This window comes from Echinops telfairi, unplaced genomic scaffold (genome assembly GCF_000313985.2).
Source record: "Echinops telfairi isolate 266 unplaced genomic scaffold, ASM31398v2 ScPeMD7_443;HRSCAF=831, whole genome shotgun sequence".
NCBI lineage: Eukaryota > Metazoa > Chordata > Mammalia > Afrosoricida > Tenrecidae > Echinops > Echinops telfairi.
In genome coordinates this window covers 42,428,384-42,442,398 of record NW_022104341.1, presented here as the reverse complement: position 1 = coordinate 42,442,398, position 14,015 = coordinate 42,428,384, and positions in this window count along the sequence as shown.

The window sequence follows — 14,015 nt, the reverse complement described above, 5'->3', positions numbered from 1 at the left end:
ATAGCAAGAATTCATCTTACCTTGTTTGGACACATTTTCAGGAAAGACTAGTCCCTGGAGAAGGATGCCACCATGTTTGGCAAAGTGGAGGGGTAGCAAAGAAAGAAAGGCGCATAGCAAGATGGACTGACATAGTGCCTCCATCAATGGGCTCAGGCATAGGAACAATTCTGAAGATGTTGCAGATCATGCAATGTTTCATGGTTTTGTGCATAGGGTTGCTATGGATCAGAGCTGACTTGATAGCACCAAACACAACAAACTTTCTGAGGTAGAGAGATATATCAGTAAGCTTCCAGAAAGTGTACCTACCACAATCGCCATTGAGTTATATTCCAATTATAGTGACTCTATACAAGATTTCTGAAGCTACAAAGCTTTATGGAAACAGCCTCATCTTTCTCCCACAGAGTGACTGGTGCTTTAGCTGTTCAATGCTTATCCCACAGAGCTAAGATAGTTTAGAAAATTCTAGAGTGCAAGTTTGATCTGTCTTATAGGGCCTCTATTAGTTAAAATAAACTCAACATGGATTAACAAGTCTGTGTTTTAGTATTTCTTTTCTTATTAAGTTCTCTAAATTTTAATGATTGTAAGAATTCTCAAATTTTATTTTTGAAAATTTTATAAATTAATATCATGGTGTTCCAAAATATTCCACTTTTATACATTTAGAGTATCTTTTTAAGATGAATAGATATCTTGATAGCACCTATTTAGTTAGAACTGGAGTAGTTTCTGAAACCTTGAAAATGTAGATAATATATCTTAGCTAGAATTTTGAATAAACTACTTGTCTATGAGCTTGTCATAATGTGGTGACTTGTGTGGTAACATGATGCTGGAATGTGTGTCACTGGTTTTTCCAAATGTCCACAGAGTCAACCAAAGTGAAGAGGTATCAACAGCCTTCCAGATGAAGAAATGACTCCAGAGAAGGAATTTGCTGTCCACTCCGAAGGAATTGGCCGCTGACAATTTAATGCAAGGCATTGAATCATTATGAAATAAGAATCAGAAGATTATCAGAGATGCTGCCAGAAGATGAGCCCCACAACCTGAAGACGCTCAAAAAGGATGGAGGACAAGCTGCTTTCTCCAGGTAGAGTCAACCAGTGGTGTGGATGGAATAAAGCTGTGTTAGTAGAGCTTTCAGAACCTTCGTTCCTGATGGGCAAAATGGGAAGAAAAAAATGAAAATGTTACTATAATTGGAACGTTGAAGGTACAAGATATGAATCTAGGAAAATAAGAATGTATCAAAACTAAAATTAAATGCATAACTATAGTTATCATAGGATTAGTGAGCTGACATAAACTGATATTACAATTTTTAATCAGAAAAGCATATGGTTTACTGTGCTGAGAATGAGACAATCAAGAGGAATGGCACAGCATTCATCGTCAAATATATTTCAAGATCGATCTTGAAGTACAATGTTGTATGTGGTAGTATTAAATTTATGGATATACAGCGAAATTCAATCAATACTGCTATTATTCACATTTATCCACTTACCACTAAAACTACTGATGAAAAAAATGATTTCTACTAAGGCATGTTTGTTCAAACATGCACTCAAGATGCATTGATAATTATTGGTGATTGGAGTCAAGAATTGAGAACAAAGAGGAAAGAATAGGAGTTGGAAAATATGGTCTTGGTGATAGAAATTAAGATGGAAATCCCATGAAAACATTTGGCAAGCCCCAAAATTTGTTGATGGAGAATACCTTTTTTCAACCACATAAATAGTGACTCTACACATAGACTTCTCTAGATTAAATACACAGAAATCAAACTGATTACATTTTGGAAAAGATAATGGAGAGGCTCAATTTTAGCAGTTAAGTTCAGGTCAACTGTGGAACAGACCATAAATTGGTCATATGTAAATTTGGGTTGAAGTCAATGGAAATTAGAACAAGTCCATGAGCATCAAAATAAGACCTTGCTCATATCCCACCCAAATGTTAGCAACCCCTCAAGAACAGATTTGAAGCATTGAACAGTAATGACGGAAAACCTAATGGGAGGACATAACAATATCACACATGAAGAAAACAAAAGATTATTAATAAGGTAGGAAATTAACAGACTCTGAACTTGCTTCTAATCATAGAATAGCTAAGGCAAATGGAAGGAATGATGAATTATATTGCTGAACAGAGAAGTTTAAAGAGCACCTTACAAGACAAAGTCAAGTATTATAATGCAATGTGCAGAGACCTAGAGTTAGAAAATTAAAAAAATAACACATTCAGCTTCTTAAATGGTAAGACTCCAGAGAAATTCAAGCCTTGGTTTGCAATATTGAAAGATTCTATGGGAAAAATATTGAATGATTCAGAAATTATCAAAATAGAGATGGAACTAATGCACATAGTCACGGTACTACAAAGACCTAGTCAATAGTGCACCATTTTAGGAAGTGATCAAGAACCAACGGTATTGAAGGAAGAAAGGCAAGCTTCCCTGACAGCATTAGCCAAAGCCAAAGCTCCACAAGTTGTTGGAACGGCTATTGAAATGTTTCAACACACTGATGAAGCATGGAAACTCTCACTCCTCAATGCCAAGAAATTTAGAAGACAGCTCACTGGACGATATTAATATTTTTACTGATTCCACAGAAAAGTGACCTTACAAACTATTCAAATGATAGGACAATATCATTAATACCACATGCGAGTAAATTTTTACTGGAGATCATCCAAAAACTGTTGAAACAACATCTTTTCAGGGAACTGTGAGAGGTCCAAGCCATATTGAGAAGAGGATGTGGAGCAGCGGATTGACATTACATAGACCTTGGCTGACAGCTGAGTATAGCAGAAAGTTGTTTATTGATATTCCGTTGATTGGAAACACATCCAACTGTATGGATCATATCAGACTATAGATCGCCTCCAGGAGAATGGGAATTCAAGAGCACTTAATTATGCTCATGTGAAACTTGTACATCGACCAATAGACAACCGTGCAAACAGAACAGGAGAATGGATGTGGCATAGTTTAAATCAGGGGAGGTATATGCCAGGTTTCTATCCTCACACCATACTTATTCAAATTGCATGCTGAGCAAGTAATCAGAGAAAGTGGATTAGTGGGGGAAGAACTAGACATCAAGATTGGAGGAAGGCCTATTTACAAGGTCTGATATGCAGATGACACAGCCTTCTTTGTTGAAAGTGAGGAGGAGTTGAAGCACTTGTAATGAAGATCCAGGATTGTAGCCTTCAGGATGGATTAAAACTCAATAAAAGGAAGACCCAAATCCTCACAACTGGACCAATAGGTAATATGATCAATGAAGAGAAGGTTGAAGTTATCAATGATTTGTCTTACTTGGATCCACAATCAATGCTCCTGGAAGCAGCAGTCAAGAGATCAAAAGAAGTATTAAAATAGGTAAATCTGCTGCATGCAACCTCTTTTAAAGTGTTGAAAGGCAAGAAGTTACTTTAAGGACTAAAGTGTGCCTGACCCAAGCCATTGAATTTTCAATGCCCTCAAATGCATGCAAATGTTGTACATTGATAAATGGAAGACTGCAGAAGAATGGATGCATTTACAATATGGTACTGGGGAAGAATATTGCACTTACCTGTCAAAAAGAATTAACAATTCTGTTTTGGAAGAAGTGCAGCCAACATGCTCTTTAAAAATGAGGATTGTTCAAGTTCATCTGAGATAATTTGGACACATTATCAGGATACTCCAGATCAAGGACATCATGCTTGATGTGTTGGGTTGGATTATCTAGAGAAACAGAACCAGTGACACGTGTTGAGTATAGAAGGCGATTATATCAAGACATGGCTTGTAGAGTTGTAGAGAAAGGTTAGTGCAATCTAGTTCAAGTCAAGCTTCTGTGATCCATGGAAGCTGATGAACAGGAAGCAGGATTATGCAGCTGGGGCACAGGGGCTCCTAGATGCATAAGTCCCAAGCCAATAGAAGGAGTCCACTCTTGGTGATCTGCTGATGGCTTCTGGAATCAACAGGCTACTCAACATGGAGATTGAAAAACAAACATATGACCCAGCTCTGGCAACAGGTGAAGATTCAAAGAGGTTTCAACTCTGCTAGATTTCTCTCTTTTATATAAAAAGATTTATGACACCAAGGAGGTATCATCAGGCATGGACCCAATTAGGTTGTGTTCTACTCTTAACCTTACCCAGGAGTGTCTAGTTAACATAATCTTTAACCATCACACTTGGTGGAGGGGCAAAAAAAAAAAAAGGAAAACCCTTCACAAGATGGATTCACACATTGACTGAAACCACAGGTTCAAACATAAGAACACTTGTGGGACTGGCACAGGACCGGGCTATACTCTGCTCCATTGGTCATGTGCTGTTGAGTGTGAGATTCAACCGAATGGCACAGCACAACAAACTTTTAAATATCATTGATGAATTTATAACATATGATAAAATGATTTTTATTCTTTTTTTAAAAGGCCAAGACAAAGAACTTGCACCTTGAAGTAATGAAAAAATATATATAGTATGACTTGTTATAACTCAATTTCTTTGAGATTAATGCTTTTAATCCTGCCACTGAAGGGATTTTAATCCCTTCACTTGACAATTATTAGTTGGGCCAATTAACTGATCTATATAGTGAAATAAAAGAAAAAAGGGCATTTGGCTTATGCAATGGCAATTAAGACTATAGATCTAAATTTTAAAAACCAACCTTTTTTGTTTATTAATATCTGCAGTTCAAATCAGAAGAAAGAAAAGTATTCATAAACTAGAGGGTAGGTAGCACATTATAAGTTTTCACATAATCAGTTGTAATTTATGTCTCTTTCCTAGCAGTGTCTTACAGCCAGTAGAAGGAGAGGGACCTCAGAATTCACCATTAAAGGAGAGGTGAATGCACTCCGTGAGAAGGGTTGGAGTACTCTTGCAGTTGCAGTTGAGTAAATGTATCAAAGCTATTGGAAAGAAGAGAAAAACATGTGTCTTTGAAAGAGATCAGTTTTGTTTGGTAATGTGCTAACAATTTATCATTACTGAAAATTGAGTGCTTCTTTTTTGAAATTACTAACACATAGAATATATTCATAATTGATTTCTTTATCATTTACTTTAACTTTCTTCAATCGAAAAACTTAAATGCTCCTCAGAAAACAATCATGATCTAGAATGTATTTTTCTGATATTATCTGCTTAACATGTAAATAAAATATAAAATTAATTTATACTATCATAGCATGCTAATGTGAGCAAGAAACTACATTCATTCATTTAGCCTTGTGTTTTTTACAGATGAGAACACACAGTCTCTGTAACTGAAATGAATATCGCTAACAGTGCTTATAAGAGTAAATTGGTTTACTTGTAATGAATTTGTTTTTGTTTAGCTGCCAAATGGGATATAAATTACCTGTTAATACAGAATGGAGTTTTTAGTATAAAAATAAAAATATACTGAGAAATAGAAATGCTCTTGATCTTTCTACCTCTTATGTTACTAATATGTTAAACAGTGTTGAACAGATTTTTACTCAAAATTTAAATGACTGCAATTCGCAGAAGTTTCTTTTCTTTGCATATTAATAGCTAAGTAAATTCACAAGTTTACAACGCACCCCAAATTAAGCAATAATTGAACATTTATGCCTTTGAAATAAATAATACTGGCATACTTGATTGCAAGTTCAAATGCACTAAGCATGACCTGCTATTGAGAACCTACTAAGGTGACCCAACGGAATGCTCAAACTATAGAAAGATATCATTGATATAATACATAAATAAAATTGCCCTTAAGATCATCCAACAATGGTTACAGTAGCACATTGAGAGGGAATTTCCAGAAGTTCAGGCTGTATTCAGAAGAGGACTTGGAACAAGAGATATCATTGTTTATGTCAGATAGATCTTGACTCAAAGCAGAGAATACCAGAAAGACATTCACTCGTGTTTCATTGACATAAAGGCATTCAACTGTGTGGAACATAATCCATGGATAACCTTGAGAAGAATTGGAATTCCAGAATATTTCATATGTTCATGAGGAATGTATACATAGCTCAAAGGGCAGTTGTGAGACAGAACAAGGGAATAGTGCATGGTTTAACTCAGGAAAGGTGGGCACCACGATTGTATCCTCTGAAGACACTGGTTCAATCTCTATGCTGAGCAAATCATCAGAGAAACTGTATTATATGCAGGAAAATGTGGCACCAGGATTGGAGGAAGTCTTATTAACAGCCTATGGCATGCAGATGACCCAAGCTTGCTTGCTGAAAGTGAGGAGGAATTGGAGCATTAGCTGATGAAGTTCAAGGATTTTAGCCTTCAGAACAGATTAAAACTCAATGTGAGGAAGACCAAATCTTCACACTGGACCAACAGATAACGTCATGAGGAAGGAAGGCTGTAGAAGACCATAAGAATTTGATTTGCAGTGCCGGAGGAGAACATTGAAAGGGCCTTGGAAGCAGTACAGCTAGAGTGCTCCTTAGAGCAGGGATGACAAGACTTCATTTTACTTACTTTGGACATAGTGTCTGGAGCGAAGAGTCCCTGGAGAAGACATCATATTTGGTAAAGTGCTGGGATGGCAAAAAAGAGGAAGGCCCTCCATGGGATGGATTGACACAGTGACTGATCAATGGGCTCAAACATAGGGACAGTTCTGAGGCTGTTGCAAGGCCCTGCTGTTTCTTTCTGTTGTGCAGAGGGTCCCTTTGGGTCGGAGCTGACTTCATGGCCCCTAGCAACAGCAAGCATGAGCAATGGCAGAAAGGTGTTAGAAACCACTTGTTCCTTTGTTCAGTTATTAATCTCTTCTTGATAATGTTTTACTAATGAGTGGGGTTATTTTATTAAAGAACTTTAGAAAAATAACCAGTTTGGCAGCAATAAATGAATGAAATACCTGGATATCACTGGGTGGGATGGGAAAATAAGCCCCCAAGTTTCATTCTATGATCATAAAGAGTTCTGGCTTAACTTGAGAATTTCCTTACAGACACTCATAATAAAATTTCCGAACTTTGTGATCACAAAAGTCAGCAAATTACTAGGGAATTAAAACTCAAACTTCTATAACATAATAAAACAGGATAATATTAATTAAGAATCTAATAAAATATTCATCAATTAATTATATTAGATAATGTATTAATAGTATAGATGTGAAATATTAATATTGAAAACAAATGCTAATTACATATGATTATTTTAATATAATATGTATATTTGTAAATCATGTTAAGAAATAATATTTGCATTTATGAAACTATAAAACTGATCGATGCTGGGATTGATTAATGAGGGAAGGGAGGATTGAAATGTAGATTAGTTATATTGACAAAGAATTGAAAAATGGTGGCAGAGGAGGGCTTTCAAATAGAGAATGTTTAGGTATCAATTTCAGTAGTTGAAATGGAACTTAGCACATTGAGTATGAAAGTTCCTAAGAAACATCTCATTGAGCCATCAGGAATCCTTCTCCATTCCTATACACATCCGTGTTTGCCAAAAAATGTCTAAAAAAGTGGTATCTATAGTGAAACACGTGGTAAGTAAAAATCAAATGAAGAATACTAAATCACATTAAAGGAATGTAAAGAAAGAAAAACAACATGAAAAACACAAATGAGTTAGTTTATTACAAAATATATTTTTGAAGGGTTTTTATATTAGTTAAGGTACTTAAAAATTGATAGATTAAATAATATTCTGAGAAGGACAGAAATGTAAGCAGGTTGTTCTGCCCCAATTTTATACTTGCTGTAAAAGAATAAGGCACTTGGAATTGTCCCTCCATTTCTCCCTCATTAATAAACCCAAGCACAATTCGTCACAGCTGAAAAATGATGCAAAATAAAAAAGAAAAGACATTTTTCTCTTGATTTCCACTCCTTTTCTTAGCAATTACATTTCCAAAACAAGCTAGCTAAAAACACAAAAGCAAACCAAAAAACAACTAGCAACAAACCCCTCAACTATTCCTAACATAAATCTTTACAGCAACAAAAGAAATTAAAAAATGGAATAGCTTTTCGATAAAAAGGTGATGGCACTTCAAAGACCAGACAGACATGCTGAGGTGTTTAGGTTATTTCCTTTCAACTCCTCATGCTCTTTCAAAAGAAACAAGCTCTGGTCATTCCACGCACATCTGTCTTTTTTCTCAAGGGCTCTTCTTCAGACCCATTCTAAATCAGCCTTCAATGAATACCTGCTGAATTGAACTGACTATATAAGGTTTAAAACAAAGCAGATATGTACTTCTATTCCTTTAAGAAAATATATTATTTTAAATATATTTGGTGTTAAGGGACAAAAACATAGTGTGCATTTAATTGCATTAGATTAAAAATAAATGATATTATGTTTGTTTGTTTTCTTGTTACTTTTATCAATAGGTTCCTTGTATGTAATTCACAATAGTTAGGTGAAAAGATAACCAATCAAAATAAGCCATATTGCTTGGAGTTTTGTAACCATAATTCAATTCCTCTTTGCGTTTTCTCTCCCATTTCCTTCCCTATATCCTGAGTTGATTTTTTAAATGACAAATTGTGCATCAAAGAAATACAGCTTTCTCCCAATAACTGAACTTTTAAATGGAGATGGTGATTTATTTCTCATGTACCTTTCAAAACTGAACAACTATTTCTCAGGAGTTTTGACCAACTATAAAATAAAAACATGTACTTTAGCTTGAACAATATTTTCACTTTATTTGAGATAGGCGATATATATTAATAACTTCAGGAACACAACATGCATGAAAATAAACTTGATCCTATATTTTAAACAAGCTGAGCGTGGTTAGAACCCATAAAAAAATTAAAAGCAACCTTTAATTTCATCACTTAAAAATAATCTACTAGGTATTTTCATGTTCCCCTATCATTTTATAAGATTTCTCTCCCTACCTCTGAGCATACTTTGTTTGATATATTTGGAATGGATATATAGCCAGACAAACCAATTACCTTCCTCCTTGTCTGCTACGGATAGAACATAACTTAGGGGTTTTAGCCTATAGGTGACTTACACAGCAGTTCATGGGGGGGAAAGGGGAAAACATTCCAACTGTTAATAAAGTTTTAGGCCCATGTTTGTTTTCCCAAGGCACAGCATAGCTATTATTTATAGCTTCACTGAAAAAGTTACTGGTGACTTTTCAGCACTTCATGTAACTAGTTTTCTGCTTGGGAAGCCAACATTGCATTCCTAACTCTGCTAAGAATTTATCTCTGACAGCAAAATTTGGAAAGAGAGAAAACTCTTTTTGAGAAATTCATAATTAAATAATAACAATGTCAATACAAAACCAAATGCAGTTTTGCAAAACATACTTCTTTAGTATGACTACTAGTAGATCTTATTTTTTTTAGAATTATACAATATCCAACCAATCCAAATCAGACAAAATCTTGAATAAAGTACTTTTTAATAGGCATGTGAGTTTTCTTGGAAAAAAAAATTTGAACTGGTATCATCCACAACTTTGCAACATTGCACTGTTAGTTGATTTTATTTAGAGAAATACTTAACCGTAACCCAAATGTTTTGTCTGGTCCTTTTATCTTCGTTTCCTCTTACTTACGCTACATAATTTGTGCTGCTATTAATCTGAGAACACGATGACTATGTGATGGAATATTTCAAATTGTCATCCTCTTCAGTTCAATTCATTTTACTCAGTACATATTACGTTTCCAATTAACACAAAGGAGGGATTTCAAAATCTTCACTTATGCCAGGTTTCCAATTGTGTCTCATAAATTCATCCACCTATAGATTTTCTCCAATCTCTTAACTTTGAGGTCTTCCCTAGACACATCCCTGCTTTTAATTTTCCTTTCATAGGAAAACGTCTTCCTTAATATATGATGTAAAATTTCATTTATATAACACTTGTTCTAGTGGCTCCTCAGTTTTATCTTCATCATTCTATTGAAATGTATTTTCAATGATTTCAAAAATTGTCTTCTTATAAAACTCAGTAACTAAAACTTCAAAATAGTCATCAATATAAATGCTACCCTTTTTCCATATTAAGAAGATCTCTGATATTTACCTGGGTACATGGAAACCTAGAATAAAGAAATAAATTAACCTTGTCTTAGAATATTAATAAAAAGTCTGTCAAACACAATTTGCCCCTTTCTCCTTGATGAGCGCGAGTCTCGGAGTTCTGGCAGTCAGCCCGAGTCACTACTTGGAAGCTAATGAATATGGAGCTGCATGATAAAAGGAATCTAAATTCTTTACAGATTTGTGTCGCCACTGTACTAAATTTGCTAGCCCTACATCCAAATGTATTTTATGTGATATATAAAGTAAATTGCTCTTTTCATTTGGTCAATCTTCTTTAAAGAAAAATATTATGATATTGATTCTCCTCCCCACTAACCTTTCTTGTCCAACATTATTGAAGATTTGTTTTGTCCTGTAGAAGCTATTGAAGACCCGTGTTGGTGAAGTGGGCTACTTTGGGCTGTAAACTGCAAAGCCAGCATTGAAACCACCAGCCTGTGCTCTCTGCACGCTCCTAAAGAGGTACCCTATGGGAACCCCACAGGGCTAGCTCTATGAGGTTGCTATGAGTCAGAATTGACTCGATGGTAATGAATTAAGTATAAGACTTTTGACCAAGAATGCAATTCAATTCAACACAATGATGTAATAAAGCTTATAAATCACCAAGCAAATACTTGATAAGATTTTCCTTTCTTCCTCTCTGCTAAATAAGTCTGGTGTTCTCCTCATTGTTGCTTAAGCTGGACTTCTGCTTCTGTACCTCACAGCTTTATTTATGTCATTTCAGCAGGCCAAACTGTGTTCTCTCCAATATGTCAAAAAAAAGTATACACATTGTTGAAAAATATGCAGATTTTATTTTCTAGTTTGAGATCTTCTCTTACTATTTTCCAAAATAGTTTCACTCTTTTCAATAGCCATGGTTCATACTGAAAAGAAACTTAGTTTGATATTTACCATTTAACACTTCAATGCATTAATTGCTAAGTCCAAGTACAAAAATTCAAATATTTATGTGCAACCATATAGAAGAAAAGAAGCATGCAATTTAATATAGTAAATAGAATTTTTTTAATAGAAAGAAAATCTGGCTACAAAAGACATACAAAGTAGTATTCGGATTCAGATTAAATAAATAGTAGACTCATTTGAGGAAAGGATGAGACTTCAGAAAAAATTAAGGCACATAGGAAGAAGGGGAAAAAAGAAGCCAGTGATCACAAGAAAATTTTATTAAGAAGTTTAGAACAAATGAGATAATTTTACTTTATCTATGTGAGACTATATATAGAGAAGATATAGAAAATACATTAGAAACTATGTTGTTTTATATTGCTTCAGGTCTTAATTAAAAATTAAGAAATACATATTTGGGTTTCTCATTAATACAAACCTCAGAGATCTTTGAGCAGAGCTGATGGGACAGATGCATTGCTTTAAAAAATGTCAAAGTGATAAGTGAAAAAGTTTGAAGACCTAGAAGCCAGAAGCACACACTCACACACACACACATGCATTCACTCACACACACACACATACACACAATCTATTTAACATCTAAAATGTTATGTACACAGCCTCTTTTTCTGTATGAAGATTGCAACATTGTTGAGGCTAAAAAGCATGTGTCTAAGCACCACTTTAACTTCAAAAGTATACTGCTAGGCAGTTAGTGGTATTTGAAAACGGTCTTATAATTGAATAGAAGGGATTCTAGATTTCCAGAAAAAATAGTGGTATTTGAAATTCAAAATTAACTTAATGCTGCCCAAATAGGCCTGTTATCTTCCTACTTTTTAATCTACAAACCAAGTCCTGGTATCTATAATCAATAAATTTTTCTTACATGAGTACTGATATAAGGATACTATTCATGCATCTTGGAAATTCAATGTCAGGAAAAGAAATTTCATATTCTCTGGATTATAGCATAGTTTAACAATAAGCAATACAAAAGACTGTTCACTTAATTGCAAAGGAAAATATTGTGCAATTGCATAGTTCAGTTGAATAAATGAAATCAAGATACTTCAAGTTTTAGGAAATAAAACATTATAAACAAATGGAAAATGTTCAAGAGATTTTAAATGCTAAACAGGTGAGTTTATGCATTTTCTAGTATACCAGTGTCATCACCATGCAATAAAAATTTTTATTAGGTGTTGCTGGCATTTTGGGTCAAACAAATGCCTTTTTTCAGTAACACTTCATATGACTTTAACAACTCACCTATCTAAAAAAAATATTTCTTCTATACAGATCCAAACAATACTCATCTTTTGCTAATCAATTGTATGATATAATAATAAAATACAGCCATATTCTATATTTTATTATGGTTTTCTTCCTAAAATGTAGTAAAAATAGTCATCCTATTCAGAAAAGAAATTGCTATTTAAGTAGAAGATTTGGTGTTAGTTAAACTTCTAAACATGACTTTAAGATTTCTTTCTAAAAGATTCAAATTTCACTTAATTAATATGAGACTAATTAGTTTAGATGTATTTTTAATAATATCTGAAAATAAACCAAGAATGAGGGCCACATTGGATCTCCTCCAGCTTCAATAGGTATGAGAATTCAACTCCATGCCCACTCCAAGCTGAAATCAGACATGCTGAAATCAGACATGCCTCCACCCTCTATTATTTTTAAAAATCTTACTCTGATATCAACCATTCCTCACAGGGTTCTCTCCCCTGTTGGGTTTGCTAATCCACTGAGATGGCCACACAGAACTCACCGACAAAATTCATGATTGTGGGGCTTTATTAGAAAAGTTAACAGATTACCACAAGCTAGGACCAGAAATCATCAAGGATACAGTCATTGGTCTACAGAATTGTGGATTCTCAACTAGGACCTAAGCTTCTCTTTCTGGTTCTCGGACTCTCAGTCACTCATGCGGTCTCTTGACGGGTGCCTCTGTGAGCCAAGAAGCTCTCCTGCACCTCTTCCACACTGCCTTATAATCGCAGCCTGGCTCCTCATCTCTCTCCTTCACTTTCCGACAGAAATAGTTCCCATCCTCCTGAGATGGTTCTCCTCTCTTGGAAGTCATGAGATTCTCTAATTCTCCTCCTGAGATGGCTCGCTCAGATCTAGAGAAATACTGACTGATCCCTTCTATTAGTGTCTCACATACCCTATTTGCATTGCCCAACGAAAAACTTAGTGGAAGGTGCAGAGACATGATCTGAAGAGCCACATTTAAGCATTTTCAAATTAACATAAAGGTATTTGTGTTAGATTGGTTTGTCTAGAGAAGTAAATCTAGAGAGACACACTACAGTATCTCTAGAGATATATCTATGGTTAAGAAAGAGCTTCATATCTAGAAATAAGTATATATCAAGAAGGCACCTCAGCCCAGTCCAGCTCAAATCCATCCTTCTAAGGCTAGTTCCTAAATCTCTCTTCAGACTCACATAGTCACCAGCTAATGACAAAGAAAATGAGACGGGACGTAGGATGATCACAAGCTGGTGTGTTCAGAGAACCAAGGTCACGAGAGCCAGGAGCAACACAGCAGAGAGAGACAGTGCCCAGAGTCCCTCCCTCTCGTACAAAAGACTACATCCCCAAGGAGGTGTGATCAAGCTACCCCTCCATTGATAGCTTGAAACCCATCCTGGCCATGAATGTCTATTAGACATAGAATCATCCAACTACCACACTATTTAACCATATTTTAGAAGAGAAAGCGAATGTGTTACCTTTAAATTATATACAATTAAGTGCAACCAAATTTTCTTTTTTAAAATCATTTTATTGGAAATGTTTTAGAGATAACATGGCAATTTTCAATAGTGTTGGTAGGAGTATCAGTACAAAAATATTTTTGTTAATATAGGAGAAAGTTAATTCGTAGGTGATTCAAATCTAAATGAAATGCTATACATAACCACTACCATTTTACCTGGACATTAGCTGCTCTCTTTATAGGCCTTTAAGCCCAGAGACTATTACAAACCACTTTCTGTTGC